An 18,743-nucleotide genomic window follows, 5' to 3' on the forward strand; every position below is an offset into this window, starting at 1 on the left:
CAGCCAAATGAACTGAGTTTAGGTGTCAGCCGTGGCTCAGCGGCAGCATACTCAAGCCTCACTCCAGAGACTTGAGTGCATAATCCAGGCTGACACTCCAGGGCAGTACTGAGGGAGTGCTGCACTGTCGGCAGTGCCGTCCTTCTAGTAAGATGTTAAACTGGGGCTTCAGATCCCATGAGAGAATGCTGAAAAGAACGAGGATTTCTCGCGCATTATTTATCTCTCAACCAAAGACCCAAAAACAGAAAATCTCGTCTTTAAGTTTGATAAATATTTTTGAAATTCCAAAGGAGAAACTTATGTTCCTGTTCCCTAATCATTTGCCTCTGTTGCCGCTAGTCTTTTCATTCGGTGCCAATCTCAAAGGAAGGAAGAAGGAAGAGAGGGTTCTCAATCTCCGATTCACGATCTCATCTCCACAGGTGGGTTGAGAAATTTCTTGGAATATTTTAATTTTAACAAGATATCAGCAATGCAGGGGCACAGACCAGCAACACCAGTGCAATTTTCACGAAATTGTATTTCAAGTAAGATTCAGTGAAACGCTTGGAAAGTGCATCAGTGTCAAACGTGTAATACATTAACGACGAGGATGGGATTCGAACCCACGCGTGCAGAGCACAATGGATTAGCAGTCCATCGCCTTAACCTCTCGGCCACCTCGTCTCACCAATACACTGCTTTCAGATATTCCATTTCTTGCTTTTTACATCTAATTAGAACTACCCTGAAAGAAATTCAACTTCACCGCTTATCCTGCCCGTGCACACAGATCTACAATGTTGAAAATGTACAATCAGCTTAATGTAAGCAACAGGCCTTCCGTTACTTCAGATGAGGGACTGTCAAAAATGGCCGGTTTCACGCCAGATTCAGAATATAAAAAGTGTCGCCCAGATAATGAAATGACCTTTGTAGGACTTGAACCTTCAATCTTCTGATAACTGAAGAATTTGCAACAGAAGTCAGATGCCTAATCCATTAGTCTATGCGGCCGCTGATGCCGCTGAATCTCTTTTTATGGGGCGAATTGTGAGCAGGTTCAAGGAAACTGTTCGAAAAAAGAAGTGGATTGAGGAAAAGATAAAAATATTTCAACTGTATTAACAGGTCCTCTGTGAGCTGGATTCGCACCAGCGCAGTGAAACTCAATGCAAATGGGAAATGACATCGGCGGCTCGTTGGTCTAGGGATATGATTCTCGCTTTGGGCATTCCACGATTAAAATGCGAGAGGTCCCGGGTTCAAATCCCGGACGAGCCCTGGCGCATTTTGTTAAACTCAACAACTCGGTCATCAAAGCTGAAATCGCTCTGCTTCTAAAAAAACGGCATGATCCGAGATTGTGAGCTCTGCCATTTCAAACAGACACAGAATGATCCGGGGCTGTGAGCACTCGCGGTTTAAACAGACCCAGAATGATTCGCAACTGACCGCGACCCCGCCCATTTTCGACAGGCCTGATTTTCAAAGCTTATGAAATCTATGGCAACATAAATCGGGCTGTTTCTAAAACGATGCCCGGTTTAATCTTGGACACCAAGTTGAAAATTTACTCCATTATCATTTTTCCCATTATCTCCGTCATTTTACTCCAGCCAAATGAACTGAGTTTAGGTGTCAGCCGTGGCTCAGCGGCAGCATACTCAAGCCTCACTCCAGAGACTTGAGTGCATAATCCAGGCTGACACTCCAGGGCAGTACTGAGGGAGTGCTGCACTGTCGGCAGTGCCGTCCTTCTAGTAAGATGTTAAACTGGGGCTTCAGATCCCATGAGAGAATGCTGAAAAGAACGAGGATTTCTCGCGCATTATTTATCTCTCAACCAAAGACCCAAAAACAGAAAATCTCGTCTTTAAGTTTGATAAATATTTTTGAAATTCCAAAGGAGAAACTTATGTTCCTGTTCCTCTAATCATTTGCCTCTGTTGCCGCTAGTCTTTTCATTCGGTGCCAATCTCAAAGGAAGGAAGAAGGAAGAGAGGGTTCTCAATCTCCGATTCACGATCTCATCTCCACAGGTGGGTTGAGAAATTTCTTGGAATATTTTAATTTTAACAAGATATCAGCAATGCAGGGGCACAGACCAGCAACACCAGTGCAATTTTCACGAAATTGTATTTCAAGTAAGATTCAGTGAAACGCTTGGAAAGTGCATCAGCGTCAAACGTGTAATACATTAACGACGAGGATGGGATTCGAACCCACGCGTGCAGAGCACAATGGATTAGCAGTCCATCGCCTTAACCTCTCGGCCACCTCGTCTCACCAATATACTGTTTTCAGATATTCCATTTCTTGCTTTTTACATCTAATTAGAACTACCCTGAAAGAAATTCAACTTCACCGCTTATCCTGCCCGTGCACACAGATCTACAATGTTGAAAATGTACAATCAGCTTAATGTAAGCAACAGGCCTTCCGTTACTTCAGATGAGGGACTGTCAAAAATGGCCGGTTTCACGCCAGATTCAGAATATAAAAAGTGTCGCCCAGATAATTAAAAGACCTTTGTAGGACTTGAACCTTCAATCTTCTGATAACTGAAGAATTTGCAACAGAAGTCAGATGCCTAATCCATTAGTCTATGCGGCCGCTGATGCCGCTGAATCTCTTTTTATGGGGCGAATTGTGAGCAGGTTCAAGGAAACTGTTCGAAAAAAGAAGTGGATTGAGGAAAAGATAAAAATATTTCAACTCTATTAACAGGTCCTCTGTGAGCTGGATTCGCACCAGCGCAGTGAAACTCAATGCAAATGGGAAATGACATCGGCGGCTCGTTGGTCTAGGGGTATGATTCTCGCTTTGGGCATTTCACGATTAAAATGCGAGAGGTCTCGGGTTCAAATCCCGGACGAGCCCTGGCGCATTTTGTTAAACTCAACAACTCGGTCATCAAAGCTGAAATCGCTCTGCTTCTAAAAAAACGGCATGATCCGAGATTGTGAGCTCTGCCATTTCAAACAGACACAGAATGATCCGGGGCTGTGAGCACTCGCGGTTTAAACAGACCCAGAATGTTTCGCAACTGACCGCGACCCCGCCCATTTTCGACAGGCCTGATTTTCAAAGCTTATGAAATCTATGGCAACATAAATCGGGCTGTTTCTAAAACGATGCCCGGTTTAATCTTGGACACCAAGTTGAAAATTTACTCCATTATCATTTTTCCCATTATCTCCGTCATTTTACTCCAGCCAAATGAACTGAGTTTAGGTGTCAGCCGTGGCTCAGCGGCAGCATACTCAAGCCTCACTCCAGAGACTTGAGTGCATAATCCAGGCTGACACTCCAGGGCAGTACTGAGGTAGTGCTGCACTGTCGGCAGTGCCGTCCTTCTAGTAAGATGTTAAACTGCGGCTTCAGATCCCATGAGAGAATGCTGAAAAGAACGAGGATTTCTCGCGCATTATTTATCTCTCAACCAAAGACCCAAAAACAGAAAATCTCGTCTTTAAGTTTGATAAATATTTTTGAAATTCCAAAGGAGAAACTTATGTTCCTGTTCCCTTATCATTTGCCTCTGTTGCCGCTCGTCTTTTCATTCGGTGCCAATCTCAAAGGAAGAGATGGTTCTCAATCTCCGATTCACGATCTCATCTCCACTTTCATTCAAGGTTGGTTGAGAAATTTTTTGGAATATTTTAATTTTAACAAGATATCAGCAATGCAGGGGCACAGACCAGCAACACCAGTGCAATTTTCACGAAATTGTATTTCAAGTAAGATTCAGTGAAATGCTTGGAAAGTGCATCAGCATCAAACGTGTAATACAGTAACGACGAGGATGGGATTCGAACCCACGCGTGCAGAGCACAATGGATTAGCAGTCCATCGCCTTAACCTCTCGGCCACCTCGTCTCACCAATGTACTGCTTTCAGATATTCCATTTCTTGCTTTTTACATCTAATTAGAACTACCCTGAAAGAAATTCAACTTCACCGCTTATCCTGCCCGTGCACACAGATCTACAATGTTGAAAATGTACAATCAGCTTAATGTAAGCAACAGGCCTTCCGTTACTTCAGATGAGGGACTGTCAAAAATGGCCGGTTTCACGCCAGATTCAGAATATAAAAAGTGTCGCCCAGATAATTAAAAGACCTTTGTAGGACTTGAACCTTCAATCTTCTGATAACTGAAGAATTTGCAACAGAAGTCAGATGCCTAATCCATTAGTCTATGCGGCCGCTGATGCCGCTGAATCTCTTTTTATGGGGCGAATTGTGAGCAGGTTCAAGGAAACTGTTCGAAAAAAGAAGTGGATTGAGGAAAAGATAAAAATATTTCAACTGTATTAACAGGTCCTCTGTGAGCTGGATTCGCACCAGCGCAGTGAAACTCAATGCAAATGGGAAATGACATCGGCGGCTCGTTGGTCTAGGGGTATGATTCTCGCTTTGGGCATTTCACGATTAAAATGCGAGAGGTCTCGGGTTCAAATCCCGGACGAGCCCTGGCGCATTTTGTTAAACTCAACAACTCGGTCATCAAAGCTGAAATCGCTCTGCTTCTAAAAAAACGGCATGATCCGAGATTGTGAGCTCTGCCATTTCAAACAGACATAGAATGATCCGGGGCTGTGAGCACTCGCGGTTTAAACAGACCCAGAATGATTCGCAACTGACCGCGACCCCGCCCATTTTCGACAGGCCTGATTTTCAAAGCTTATGAAATCTATGGCAACATAAATCGGGCTGTTTCTAAAACGATGCCCGGTTTAATCTTGGACACCAAGTTGAAAATTTACTCCATTATCATTTTTCCCATTATCTCCGTCATTTTACTCCAGCCAAATGAACTGAGTTTAGGTGTCAGCCGTGGCTCAGCGGCAGCATACTCAAGCCTCACTCCAGAGACTTGAGTGCATAATCCAGGCTGACACTCCAGGGCAGTACTGAGGGAGTGCTGCATTGTCGGCAGTGCCGTCCTTCTAGTAAGATGTTAAACTGGGGCTTCAGATCCCATGAGAGAATGCTGAAAAGAACGAGGATTTCTCGCGCATTATTTATCTCTCAACCAAAGACCCAAAAACAGAAAATCTCGTCTTTAAGTTTGATAAATATTTTTGAAATTCCAAAGGAGAAACTTATGTTCCTGTTCCCTAATCATTTGCCTCTGTTGCCGCTCGTCTTTTCATTCGGTGCCAATCTCAAAGGAAGAGAGGGTTCTCAATCTCCGATTCACGATCTCATCTCCACTTTCATTCAAGGTGGGTTGAGAAATTTCTTGGAATATTTTAATTTTAACAAGATATCAGCAATGCAGGGGCACAGACCAGCAACACCAGTGCAATTTTCACGAAATTGTATTTCAAGTAAGATTCAGTGAAATGCTTGGAAAGTGCATCAGCATCAAACGTGTAATACAGTAACGACGAGGATGGGATTCGAACCCACGCGTGCAGAGCACAATGGATTAGCAGTCCATCGCCTTAACCTCTCGGCCACCTCGTCTCACCAATATACTGCTTTCAGATATTCAATTTCTTGCTTTTTACATCTAATTAGAACTACCCTGAAAGAAATTCAACTTCACCGCTTATCCTGCCCGTGCACACAGATCTACAATGTTGGAAATGTACAATCAGCTTAATGTAAGCAACAGGCCTTCCGTTACTTCAGATGAGGGACTGTCAAAAATGGCCGGTTTCACGCCAGATTCAGAATATAAAAAGTGTCGCCCAGATAATTAAAAGACCTTTGTAGGACTTGAACCTTCAATCTTCTGATAACTGAAGAATTTGCAACAGAAGTCAGATGCCTAATCCATTAGTCTATGCGGCCGCTGATGCCGCTGAATCTCTTTTTATGGGGCGAATTGTGAGCAGGTTCAAGGAAACTGTTCGAAAAAAGAAGTGGATTGAGGAAAAGATAAAGATATTTCAACTGTATTAACAGGTCCTCTGTGAGCTGGATTCGCACCAGCGCAGTGAAACTCAATGCAAATGGGAAATGACATCGGCGGCTCGTTGGTCTAGGGGTATGATTCTCGCTTTGGGCATTTCACGATTAAAATGCGAGAGGTCCCGGGTTCAAATCCCGGACGAGACCTGGCACATTTTGTTAAACTCAACAACACGGTCATCAAAGCTGAAATCGCTCTGCTTCTAAAAAAACGGCATGATCCGAGATTGTGAGCTCTGCCATTTCAAACAGACACAGAATGATCCGGGGCTGTGAGCACTCGCGGTTTAAACAGACCCAGAATGATTCGCAACTGACCGCGACCCCGCCCATTTTCGACAGGCCTGATTTTCAAAGCTTATGAAATCTATGGCAACATAAATCGGGCTGTTTCTAAAACGATGCCCGGTTTAATCTTGGACACCAAGTTGAAAATTTACTCCATTATCATTTTTCCCATTATCTCCGTCATTTTACTCCAGCCAAATGAACTGAGTTTAGGTGTCAGCCGTGGCTCAGCGGCAGCATACTCAAGCCTCACTCCAGAGACTTGAGTGCATAATCCAGGCTGACACTCCATGGCAGTACTGAGATAGTGCTGCACTGTCGGCAGTGCCGTCCTTCCAGTAAGATGTTAAACTGGGGCTTCAGATCCCATGAGAGAATGCTGAAAAGAACGAGGATTTCTCGCGCATTATTTATCTCTCAACCAAAGACCCAAAAACAGAAAATCTCGTCTTTAAGTTTGATAAATATTTTTGAAATTCCAAAGGAGAAACTTATACTCCTGTTCCCTAATCATTTGCCTCTGTTGCCGCTAGTCTTTTCATTCGGTGCCAATCTCAAAGGAAGGAAGAAGGAAGAGAGGGTTCTCAATCTCCGATTCACGATCTCATCTCCACTTTCATTCAAGGTGGGTTGAGAAATTTCTTGGAATATTTTAATAAGATATCAGCAATGCAGGGGCACAGACCAGCAACACCAGTGCAATTTTCACGAAATTGTATTTCAAGTAAGATTCAGTGAAATGCTTGGAAAGTGCATCAGCATCAAACGTGTAATACAGTAACGACGAGGATGGGATTCGAACCCACGCGTGCAGAGCACAATGGATTAGCAGTCCATCGCCTTAACCTCTCGGCCACCTCGTCTCACCAATATACTGCTTTCAGATATTCCATTTCTTGCTTTTTACATCTAATTAGAACTACCCTGAAAGAAATTCAACTTCACCGCTTATCCTGCCCGTGCACACAGATCTACAATGTTGAAAATGTACAATCAGCTTAATGTAAGCAACAGGCCTTCCGTTACTTCAGATGAGGGACTGTCAAAAATGGCCGGTTTCACGCCAGATTCAGAATATAAAAAGTGTCGCCCAGATAATTAAAAGACCTTTGTAGGACTTGAACCTTCAATCTTCTGATAACTGAAGAATTTGCAACAGAAGTCAGATGCCTAATCCATTAGTCTATGCGGCCGCTGATGCCGCTGAATCTCTTTTTATGGGGCGAATTGTGAGCAGGTTCAAGGAAACTGTTCGAAAAAAGAAGTGGATTGAGGAAAAGATAAAGATATTTCAACTGTATTAACAGGTCCTCTGTGAGCTGGATTCGCACCAGCGCAGTGAAACTCAATGCAAATGGGAAATGACATCGGCGGCTCGTTGGTCTAGGGGTATGATTCTCGCTTTGGGCATTTCACGATTAAAATGCGAGAGGTCCCGGGTTCAAATTCCGGACGAGCCCTGGCACATTTTGTTAAACTCAACAACTCGGTCATCAAAGCTGAAATCGCTCTGCTTCTAAAAAAACGGCATGATCCGAGATTGTGATTGTGAGCTCTGCCATTTCAAACAGACACAGAATGATCCGGGGCTGTGAGCACTCGCGGTTTAAACAGACCCAGAATGATTCGCAACTGACCGCGACCCCGCCCATTTTCGACAGGCCTGATTTTCAAAGCTTATGAAATCTATGGCAACATAAATCGGGCTGTTTCTAAAACGATGCCCGGTTTAATCTTGGACACCAAGTTGAAAATTTACTCCATTATCATTTTTCCCATTATCTCCGTCATTTTACTCCAGCCAAATGAATGAGTTTAGGTGTCAGCCGTGGCTCAGCGGCAGCATACTCAAGCCTCACTCCAGAGACTTGAGTGCATAATCCAGGCTGACACTCCATGGCAGTACTGAGATAGTGCTGCACTGTCGGCAGTGCCGTCCTTCCAGTAAGATGTTAAACTGGGGCTTCAGATCCCATGAGAGAATGCTGAAAAGAACGAGGATTTCTCGCGCATTATTTATCTCTCAACCAAAGACCCAAAAACAGAAAATCTCGTCTTTAAGTTTGGTAAATATTTTTGAAATTCCAAAGGAGAAACTTATATTCCTGTTCCCTAATCATTTGCCTCTGTTGCCGCTAGTCTTTTCATTCGGTGCCAATCTCAAAGGAAGGAAGAAGGAAGAGAGGGTTCTCAATCTCCGATTCACGATCTCATCTCCACTTTCATTCAAGGTGGGTTGAGAAATTTCTTGGAATATTTTAATAAGATATCAGCAATGCAGGGGCACAGACCAGCAACACCAGTGCAATTTTCACGAAATTGTATTTCAAGTAAGATTCAGTGAAATGCTTGGAAAGTGCATCAGCATCAAACGTGCAATACAGTAACGACGAGGATGGGATTCGAACCCACGCGTGCAGAGCACAATGGATTAGCAGTCCATCGCCTTAACCTCTCGGCCACCTCGTCTCACCAATATACTGCTTTCAGATATTCCATTTCTTGCTTTTTACATCTAATTAGAACTACCCTGAAAGAAATTCAACTTCACCGCTTATCCTGCCCGTGCACACAGATCTACAATGTTGAAAATGTACAATCAGCTTAATGTAAGCAACAGGCCTTCCGTTACTTCAGATGAGGGACTGTCAAAAATGGCCGGTGTCACGCCAGATTCAGAATATAAAAAGTGTCGCCCAGATAATTAAAAGACCTTTGTAGGACTTGAACCTTCAATCTTCTGATAACTGATGAATTTGCAACAGAAGTCAGATGCCTAATCCATTAGTCTATGCGGCCGCTGATGCCGCTCAATCTCTTTTTATGGGGCGAATTGTGAGCAGGTTCAAGGAAACTGTTCGAAAAAAGAAGTGGATTGAGGAAAAGATAAAAATATTTCAACTGTATTAACAGGTCCTCTGTGAGCTGGATTCGCACCAGCGCAGTGAAACTCAATGCAAATGGGAAATGACATCGGCGGCTCGTTGGTCTACGGGTATGATTCTCGCTTTGGGCATTTCACGATTAAAATGCGAGAGGTCCCGGGTTCAAATCCCGGACGAGACCTGGCACATTTTGTTAAACTCAACAACTCGGTCATCAAAGCTGAAATCGCTCTGCTTCTAAAAAAACGGCATGATCCGAGATTGTGAGCTCTGCCATTTCAAACAGACACAGAATGATCCGGGGCTGTGAGCACTCGCGGTTTAAACAGACCCAGAATGATTCGCAACTGACCGCGACCCCGCCCATTTTCGACAGGCCTGATTTTCAAAGCTTATGAAATCTATGGCAACATAAATCGGGCTGTTTCTAAAACGATGCCCGGTTTAATCTTGGACACCAAGTTGAAAATTTACCCCATTATCATTTTTCTCATTATCTCCGTCATTTTACTCCATCCAAATGAACTGAGTTTAGGTGTCAGCCGTGGCTCAGCGGCAGCATACTCAAGCCTCACTCCAGAGACTTGAGTGCATAATCCAGGCTGACACTCCAGGGCAGTACTGAGGTAGTGCTGCACTGTCGGCAGTGCCGTCCTTCTAGTAAGATGTTAAACTGGGGCTTCAGATCCCATGAGAGAATGCTGAAAAGAACGAGGATTTCTCGCGCATTATTTATCTCTCAACCAAAGACCCAAAAACAGAAAATCTCGTCTTTAAGTTTGATAAATATTTTTGAAATTCCAGTTCCTGTTCCCTAATCATTTGCCTCTGGTCTTTTCATTCGGTGCCAATCTCAAAGGAAGGAAGAAGGAAGAGAGGGTTCTCAATCTCCGATTCACGATCTCATCTCCACTTTCATTCAAGGTGGGTTGAGAAATTTCTTGGAATATTTTAATTTTAACAAGATATCAGCAATGCAGGGGCACAGACCAGCAACACCAGTGCAATTTTCACGAAATTGTATTTCAAGTAAGATTCAGTGAAATGCTTGGAAAGTGCATCAGCATCAAACGTGTAATACAGTAACGACGAGGATGGGATTCGAACCCACGCGTGCAGAGCACAATGAATTAGCAGTCCATCGCCTTAACCTCTCGGCCACCTCGTCTCACCAATGTACTGCTTTCAGATATTCCATTTCTTGCTTTTTACATCTAATTAGAACTACCCTGAAAGAAATTCAACTTCACCGCTTATCCTGCCCGTGCACACAGATCTACAATGTTGAAAATGTACAATCAGCTTAATGTAAGCAACAGGCCTTCCGTTACTTCAGATGAGGGACTGTCAAAAATGGCCGGTTTCACGCCAGATTCAGAATATAAAAAGTGTCGCCCAGATAATTAAAAGACCTTTGTAGGACTTGAACCTTCAATCTTCTGATAACTGAAGAATTTGCAACAGAAGTCAGATGCCTAATCCATTAGTCTATGCGGCCGCTGATGCCGCTGAATCTCTTTTTATGGGGCGAATTGTGAGCAGGTTCAAGGAAACTGTTCGAAAAAAGAAGTGGATTGAGGAAAAGATAAAAATATTTCAACTGTATTAACAGGTCCTCTGTGAGCTGGATTCGCACCAGCGCAGTGAAACTCAATGCAAATGGGAAATGACATCGGCGGCTCGTTGGTCTAGGGGTATGATTCTCGCTTTGGGCATTTCACGATTAAAATGCGAGAGGTCCCGGGTTCAAATTCCGGACGAGCCCTGGCACATTTTGTTAAACTCAACAACTCGGTCATCAAAGCTGAAATCGCTCTGCTTCTAAAAAAACGGCATGATCCGAGATTGTGAGCTCTGCCATTTCAAACAGACACAGAATGATCCGGGGCTGTGAGCACTCGCGGTTTAAACAGACCTAGAATGATTCGCAACTGACCGCGACCCCGCCCATTTTCGACAGGCCTGATTTTCAAAGCTTATGAAATCTATGGCAACATAAATCGGGCTGTTTCTAAAACGATGCCCGGTTTAATCTTGGACACCAAGTTGAAAATTTACCTCATTATCATTTTTCTCATTATCTCCGTCATTTTACTCCATCCAAATGAACTGAGTTTAGGTGTCAGCCGTGGCTCAGCGGCAGCATACTCAAGCCTCACTCCAGAGACTTGAGTGCATAATCCAGGCTGACACTCCAGGGCAGTACTGAGGTAGTGCTGCACTGTCGGCAGTGCCGTCCTTCTAGTAAGATGTTAAACTGGGGCTTCAGATCCCATGAGAGAATGCTGAAAAGAACGAGGATTTCTCGCGCATTATTTATCTCTCAACCAAAGACCCAAAAACAGAAAATCTCGTCTTTAAGTTTGATAAATATTTTTGAAATTCCAAAGGAGAAATTTATGTTCCTGTTCCCTAATCATTTGCCTCTGGTCTTTTCATTCGGTGCCAATCTCAAAGGAAGGAAGAAGGAAGAGAGGGTTCTCAATCTCCGATTCACGATCTCATCTCCACTTTCATTCAAGGTGGGTTGAGAAATTTCTTGGAATATTTTAATTTTACCAAGATATGAGCAAGGCAGGGGCACAGACCAGCAACACCAGTGCAATTTTCACGAAATTGTATTTCAAGTAAGATTCAGTGAAATGCTTGGAAAGTGCATCAGCATCCAACGTGTAATACAGTAACGACGAGGATGGGATTCGAACCCAAGCGTGCAGAGCACAATGGATTAGCAGTCCATCGCCTTAACCTCTCGGCCACCTCGTCTCACCAATGTACTGCTTTCAGATATTCCATTTCTTGCTTTTTACATCTAATTAGAACTACCCTGAAAGAAATTCAACTTCACCGCTTATCCTGCCCGTGCACACAGATCTACAATGTTGAAAATGTACAATCAGCTTAATGTAAGCAACAGGCCTTCCGTTACTTCAGATGAGGGACTGTCAAAAATGGCCGGTTTCACGCCAGATTCAGAATATAAAAAGTGTCGCCCAGATAATTAAAAGACCTTTGTAGGACTTGAACCTTCAATCTTCTGATAACTGAAGGATTTGCAACAGAAGTCAGATGCCTAATCCATTAGTCTATGCGGCCGCTGATGCCGCTGAATCTCTTTTTATGGGGCGAATTGTGAGCAGGTTCAAGGAAACTGTTCGAAAAAAGAAGTGGATTGAGGAAAAGATAAAAATATTTCAACTGTATTAACAGGTCCTCTGTGAGCTGGATTCGCACCAGCGCAGTGAAACTCAATGCAAATGGGAAATGACATCGGCGGCTCGTTGGTCTAGGGGTATGATTCTCGCTTTGGGCATTTCACGATTAAAATGCGAGAGGTCCCGGGTTCAAATCCCGGACGAGCCCTGGCACATTTTGTTAAACTCAACAACTCGGTCATCAAAGCTGAAATCGCTCTGCTTCTAAAAAAACGGCATGATCCGAGATTGTGAGCTCTGCCATTTCAAACAGACACAGAATGATCCGGGGCTGTGAGCACTCGCGGTTTAAACAGACCTAGAATGATTCGCAACTGACCGCGACCCCGCCCATTTTCGACAGGCCTGATTTTCAAAGCTTATGAAATCTATGGCAACATAAATCGGGCTGTTTCTAAAACGATGCCCGGTTTAATCTTGGACACCAAGTTGAAAATTTACCTCATTATCATTTTTCTCATTATCTCCGTCATTTTACTCCATCCAAATGAACTGAGTTTAGGTGTCAGCCGTGGCTCAGCGGCAGCATACTCAAGCGTCACTCCAGAGACTTGAGTGCATAATCCAGGCTGACACTCCAGGGCAGTACTGAGGTAGTGCTGCACTGTCGGCAGTGCCGTCCTTCTAGTAAGATGTTAAACTGGGGCTTCAGATCCCATGAGAGAATGCTGAAAAGAACGAGGATTTCTCGCGCATTATTTATCTCTCAACCAAAGACCCAAAAACAGAAAATCTCGTCTTTAAGTTTGATAAATATTTTTGAAATTCCAAAGGAGAAATTTATGTTCCTGTTCCCTAATCATTTGCCTCTGGTCTTTTCATTCGGTGCCAATCTCAAAGGAAGGAAGAAGGAAGAGAGGGTTCTCAATCTCCGATTCACGATCTCATCTCCACTTTCATTCAAGGTGGGTTGAGAAATTTCTTGGAATATTTTAATTTTACCAAGATATGAGCAAGGCAGGGGCACAGACCAGCAACACCAGTGCAATTTTCACGAAATTGTATTTCAAGTAAGATTCAGTGAAATGCTTGGAAAGTGCATCAGCATCCAACGTGTAATACAGTAACGACGAGGATGGGATTCGAACCCAAGCGTGCAGAGCACAATGGATTAGCAGTCCATCGCCTTAACCTCTCGGCCACCTCGTCTCACCAATGTACTGCTTTCAGATATTCCATTTCTTGCTTTTTACATCTAATTAGAACTACCCTGAAAGAAATTCAACTTCACCGCTTATCCTGCCCGTGCACACAGATCTACAATGTTGAAAATGTACAATCAGCTTAATGTAAGCAACAGGCCTTCCGTTACTTCAGATGAGGGACTGTCAAAAATGGCCGGTTTCACGCCAGATTCAGAATATAAAAAGTGTCGCCCAGATAATTAAAAGACCTTTGTAGGACTTGAACCTTCAATCTTCTGATAACTGAAGGATTTGCAACAGAAGTCAGATGCCTAATCCATTAGTCTATGCGGCCGCTGATGCCGCTGAATCTCTTTTTATGGGGCGAATTGTGAGCAGGTTCAAGGAAACTGTTCGAAAAAAGAAGTGGATTGAGGAAAAGATAAAAATATTTCAACTGTATTAACAGGTCCTCTGTGAGCTGGATTCGCACCAGCGCAGTGAAACTCAATGCAAATGGGAAATGACATCGGCGGCTCGTTGGTCTAGGGGTATGATTCTCGCTTTGGGCATTTCACGATTAAAATGCGAGAGGTCCCGGGTTCAAATCCCGGACGAGCCCTGGCACATTTTGTTAAACTCAACAACTCGGTCATCAAAGCTGAAATCGCTCTGCTTCTAAAAAAACGGCATGATCCGAGATTGTGAGCTCTGCCATTTCAAACAGACACAGAATGATCCGGGGCTGTGAGCACTCGCGGTTTAAACAGACCCAGAATGATTCGCAACTGACCGCGACCCCGCCCATTCTCGACAGGCCTGATTTTCAAAGCTTATGAAATCTATGGCAACATAAATCGGGCTGTTTCTAAAACGATGCCCGGTTTAATCTTGGACACCAAGTTGAAAATTTACCCCATTATCATTTTTCTCATTATCTCCGTCATTTTACTCCATTCAAATGAACTGAGTTTAGGTGTCAGCCGTGGCTCAGCGGCAGCATACTCAAGCCTCACTCCAGAGACTTGAGTGCATAATCCAGGCTGACACTCCAGGGCAGTACTCAGGTAGTGCTGCACTGTCGGCAGTGCCGTCCTTCTAGTAAGATGTTAAACTGGGGCTTCAGATCCCATGAGAGAATGCTGAAAAGAACGAGGATTTCTCGCGCATTATTTATCTCTCAACCAAAGACCAAAAAACAGAAAATCTCGTCTTTAAGTTTGATAAATATTTTTGAAATTCCAAAGGAGAAATTTATGTTCCTGTTCCCTAATCATTTGCCTCTGGTCTTTTCATTCGGTGCCAATCTCAAAGGAAGGAAGAAGGAAGAGAGGGTTCTCAATCTCCGATTCACGATCTCATCTCCACTTTCATTCAAGGTGGGTTGAGAAATTTCTTGGAATATTTTAATTTTACCAAGATATGAGCAAGGCAGGGGCACAGACCAGCAACACCAGTGCAATTTTCACGAAATTGTATTTCAAGTAAGATTCAGTGAAATGCTTGGAAAGTGCATCAGCATCCAACGTGTAATACAGTAACGACGAGGATGGGATTCGAACCCAAGCGTGCAGAGCACAATGGATTAGCAGTCCATCGCCTTAACCTCTCGGCCACCTCGTCTCACCAATATACTGCTTTCAGATATTCCATTTCTTGCTTTTTACATCTAATTAGAACTACCCTGAAAGAAATTCAACTTCACCGCTTATCCTGCCCGTGCACACAGATCTACAATGTTGAAAATGTACAATCAGCTTAATGTAAGCAACAGGCCTTCCGTTACTTCAGATGAGGGACTGTCAAAAATGGCCGGTTTCACGCCAGATTCAGAATATAAAAAGTGTCGCCCAGATAATTAAAAGACCTTTGTAGGACTTGAACCTTCAATCTTCTGATAACTGAAGAATTTGCAACAGAAGTCAGATGCCGAATCCATTAGTCTATGCGGCCGCTGATGCCGCTGAATCTCTTTTTATGGGGCGAATTGTGAGCAGGTTCAAGGAAACTGCTCGAAAAAAGAAGTGGATTGAGGAAAAGAAAAAAATATTTCAACTGTATTAACAGGTCCTCTGTGAGCTGGATTCGCACCAGCGCAGTGAAACTCAATGCAAATGGGAAATGACATCGGCGGCTCGTTGGTCTCGGGGTATGATTCTCGTTTTGGGCATTTCACGATTAAAATGCGAGAGGTCCCGGGTTCAAATCCCGGACGAGCCCTGGCACATTTTGTTAAACTCAACAACTCGGTCATCAAAGCTGAAATCGCTCTGCTTCTAAAAAAACGGCATGATCCGAGATTGTGAGCTCTGCCATTTCAAACAGACACAGAATGATCCGGGGCTGTGAGCACTCGCGGTTTAAACAGACCCAGAATGATTCGCAACTGACCGCGACCCCGCCCATTCTCGACAGGCCTGATTTTCAAAGCTTATGAAATCTATGGCAACATAAATCGGGCTGTTTCTAAAACGATGCCCGGTTTAATCTTGGACACCAAGTTGAAAATTTACCCCATTATCATTTTTCTCATTATCTCCGTCATTTTACTCCATTCAAATGAACTGAGTTTAGGTGTCAGCCGTGGCTCAGCGGCAGCATACTCAAGCCTCACTCCAGAGACTTGAGTGCATAATCCAGGCTGACACTCCAGGGCAGTACTGAGGTAGTGCTGCACTGTCGGCAGTGCCGTCCTTCTAGTAAGATGTTAAACTGGGGCTTCAGATCCCATGAGAGAATGCTGAAAAGAACGAGGATTTCTCGCGCATTATTTATCTCTCAACCAAAGACCAAAAAACAGAAAATCTCGTCTTTAAGTTTGATAAATATTTTTGAAATTCCAAAGGAGAAATTTATGTTCCTGTTCCCTAATCATTTGCCTCTGGTCTTTTCATTCGGTGCCAATCTCAAAGGAAGGAAGAAGGAAGAGAGGGTTCTCAATCTCCGATTCACGATCTCATCTCCACTTTCATTCAAGGTGGGTTGAGAAATTTCTTGGAATATTTTAATTTTACCAAGATATGAGCAATGCAAGGGCACAGACCAGCAACACCAGTGCAATTTTCACGAAATTGTATTTCAAGTAAGATTCAGTGAAATGCTTGGAAAGTGCATCAGCATCAAACGTGTAATACAGTAACGACGAGAATGGGATTCGAACCCACGCGTGCAGAGCACAATGGATTAGCAGTCCATCGCCTTAACCTCTCGGCCACCTCGTCTCACCAATGTACTGCTTTCAGATATTCCATTTCTTGCTTTTTACATCTAATTAGAACTACCCTGAAAGAAATTCAACTTCACCGCTTATCCTGCCCGTGCACACAGATCTACAATGTTGAAAATGTACAATCAGCTTAATGTAAGCAACAGGCCTTCCGTTACTTCAGATGAGGGACTGTCAAAAATGGCCGGTTTCACGCCAGATTCAGAATATAAAAAGGGTCGCCCAGATAATTAAAAGACCTTTGTAGGACTTGAACCTTCAATCTTCTGATAACTGAAGAATTTGCAACAGAAGTCAGATGCCTAATCCATTAGTCTATGCGGCCGCTGATGCCGCTGAATCTCTTTTTATGGGGCGAATTGTGAGCAGGTTCAAGGAAACTGTTCGAAAAAAGAAGTGGATTGAGGAAAAGATAAAAATATTTCAACTGTATTAACAGGTCCTCTGTGAGCTGGATTCGCACCAGCGCAGTGAAACTCAATGCAAATGGTAAATGACATCGGCGGCTCGTTGGTCTAGGGGTATGATTCTCGCTTTGGGCATTTCACGATTAAAATGCGAGAGGTCCCGGGTTCAAATCCCGGACGAGCCCTGGCGCATTTTGTTAAACTCAACAACTCGGTCATCAAAGCTGAAATCGCTCTGCTTCTAAAAAAACGGCATGATCCGAGATTGTGAGCTCTGCCATTTCAAACAGACACAGAATGATCCGGGGCTGTGAGCACTCGCGGTTTAAACAGACCCAGAATGATTCGCAACTGACCGCGACCCCGCCCATTTTCGACAGGCCTGATTTTCAAAGCTTATGAAATCTATGGCAACATAAATCGGGCTGTTTCTAAAACGATGCCCGGTTTAATCTTGGACACCAAGTTGAAAATTTACTCCATTATCATTTTTCCCATTATCTCCGTCATTTTACTCCAGCCAAATGAACTGAGTTTAGGTGTCAGCCGTGGCTCAGCGGCAGCATACTCAAGCCTCACTCCAGAGACTTGAGTGCATAATCCAGGCTGACACTCCAGGGCAGTACTGAGGTAGTGCTGCACTGTCGGCAGTGCCGTCCTTCTAGTAAGATGTTAAACTGGGGCTTCAGATCCCATGAGAGAATGCTGAAAAGAACGAGGATTTCTCGCGCATTATTTATCTCTCAACCAAAGACCCAAAAACAGAAAATCTCGTCTTTAAGTTTGATAAATATTTTTGAAATTCCAAAGGAGAAACTTATGTTCCTGTTCCCTAATCATTTGCCTCTGTTGCCGCTAGTCTTTTCATTCGGTGCCAATCTCAAAGGAAGGAAGAAGTAAGAGAGGGTTCTCAATCTCATCTCCACTTTCATTCAAGGTGGGTTGAGAAATTTCTTGGAATATTTTAATTTTAACAAGATATCAGCAGTGCAGGGGCACAGACCAGCAACACCAGTGCAATTTTCACGAAATTGTATTTCAAGTAAGATTCAGTGAAATGCTTGGAAAGTGCATCAGCATCAAACGTGTAATACAGTAACGACGAGGATGGGATTCGAACCCACGCGTGCAGAGCACAATGGATTAGCAGTCCATCGCCTTAACCTCTCGGCCACCTCGTCTCACCAATATACTGCTTTCAGATATTCCAATTCTTGCTTTTTACATCTAATTAGAACTACCCTGAAAGAAATTCAACTTCACCGCTTATCCTGCCCGTGCACACAGATCTACAATGTTGAAAATGTACAATCAGCTTAATGTAAGCAACAGGCCTTCCGTTCCTTCAGATGAGGGACTGTCAAAAATGGCCGGTTTCACGCCAGATTCAGAATATAAAAAGTGTCGCCCAGATAATTAAAAGACCTTTGTAGGACTTGAACCTTCAATCTTCTGATAACTGAAGAATTTGCAACAGAAGTCAGATGCCTAATCCATTAGTCTATGCGGCCGCTGATGCCGCTGAATCTCTTTTTATGGGGCGAATTGTGAGCAGGTTCAAGGAAACTGTTCGAAAAAAGAAGTGGATTGAGGAAAAGATAAAAATATTTCAACTGTATTAACAGGTCCTCTGTGAGCTGGATTCGCACCAGCGCAGTGAAACTCAATGCAAATGGGAACTGACATCG

At 43.6% G+C, this 18,743-nt stretch overlaps 12 non-coding genes across 12 annotated transcripts; all 12 read right to left on the reverse strand.

Moving 5' to 3' along the window:
• Positions 1 to 587: 587 nt before the first annotated feature.
• Positions 588 to 669, reverse strand: trnas-gcu (transfer RNA serine (anticodon GCU)). Its single transcript has one exon. It is a non-coding gene; the product is annotated as a tRNA-Ser (tRNA).
• Positions 670 to 2,186: 1,517 nt separating this feature from the next.
• Positions 2,187 to 2,268, reverse strand: trnas-gcu (transfer RNA serine (anticodon GCU)). The gene has a single exon. It is a non-coding gene; the product is annotated as a tRNA-Ser (tRNA).
• A 1,514-nt stretch (positions 2,269 to 3,782) lies between these two features.
• On the reverse strand, positions 3,783 to 3,864 carry trnas-gcu (transfer RNA serine (anticodon GCU)). Its single transcript has one exon. It is a non-coding gene; the product is annotated as a tRNA-Ser (tRNA).
• A 1,514-nt stretch (positions 3,865 to 5,378) lies between these two features.
• Positions 5,379 to 5,460, reverse strand: trnas-gcu (transfer RNA serine (anticodon GCU)). Its single transcript has one exon. It is a non-coding gene; the product is annotated as a tRNA-Ser (tRNA).
• A 1,519-nt stretch (positions 5,461 to 6,979) lies between these two features.
• On the reverse strand, positions 6,980 to 7,061 carry trnas-gcu (transfer RNA serine (anticodon GCU)). Its single transcript has one exon. It is a non-coding gene; the product is annotated as a tRNA-Ser (tRNA).
• A 1,524-nt stretch (positions 7,062 to 8,585) lies between these two features.
• Positions 8,586 to 8,667, reverse strand: trnas-gcu (transfer RNA serine (anticodon GCU)). The gene has a single exon. It is a non-coding gene; the product is annotated as a tRNA-Ser (tRNA).
• A 1,502-nt stretch (positions 8,668 to 10,169) lies between these two features.
• trnas-gcu (transfer RNA serine (anticodon GCU)) lies at positions 10,170 to 10,251 on the reverse strand. The gene has a single exon. It is a non-coding gene; the product is annotated as a tRNA-Ser (tRNA).
• A 1,516-nt stretch (positions 10,252 to 11,767) lies between these two features.
• On the reverse strand, positions 11,768 to 11,849 carry trnas-gcu (transfer RNA serine (anticodon GCU)). Its single transcript has one exon. It is a non-coding gene; the product is annotated as a tRNA-Ser (tRNA).
• Positions 11,850 to 13,365: 1,516 nt separating this feature from the next.
• On the reverse strand, positions 13,366 to 13,447 carry trnas-gcu (transfer RNA serine (anticodon GCU)). Its single transcript has one exon. It is a non-coding gene; the product is annotated as a tRNA-Ser (tRNA).
• A 1,516-nt stretch (positions 13,448 to 14,963) lies between these two features.
• On the reverse strand, positions 14,964 to 15,045 carry trnas-gcu (transfer RNA serine (anticodon GCU)). Its single transcript has one exon. It is a non-coding gene; the product is annotated as a tRNA-Ser (tRNA).
• Positions 15,046 to 16,561: 1,516 nt separating this feature from the next.
• trnas-gcu (transfer RNA serine (anticodon GCU)) lies at positions 16,562 to 16,643 on the reverse strand. Its single transcript has one exon. It is a non-coding gene; the product is annotated as a tRNA-Ser (tRNA).
• Positions 16,644 to 18,154: 1,511 nt separating this feature from the next.
• On the reverse strand, positions 18,155 to 18,236 carry trnas-gcu (transfer RNA serine (anticodon GCU)). Its single transcript has one exon. It is a non-coding gene; the product is annotated as a tRNA-Ser (tRNA).
• Positions 18,237 to 18,743: the final 507 nt, after the last annotated feature.

This window comes from Somniosus microcephalus, unplaced genomic scaffold (genome assembly GCF_052327205.1).
Source record: "Somniosus microcephalus isolate GS21.2 unplaced genomic scaffold, FLI_Smic_1.0 unresolved_chr1, whole genome shotgun sequence".
NCBI classification, from domain to species: Eukaryota; Metazoa; Chordata; class Chondrichthyes; order Squaliformes; family Somniosidae; genus Somniosus; species Somniosus microcephalus.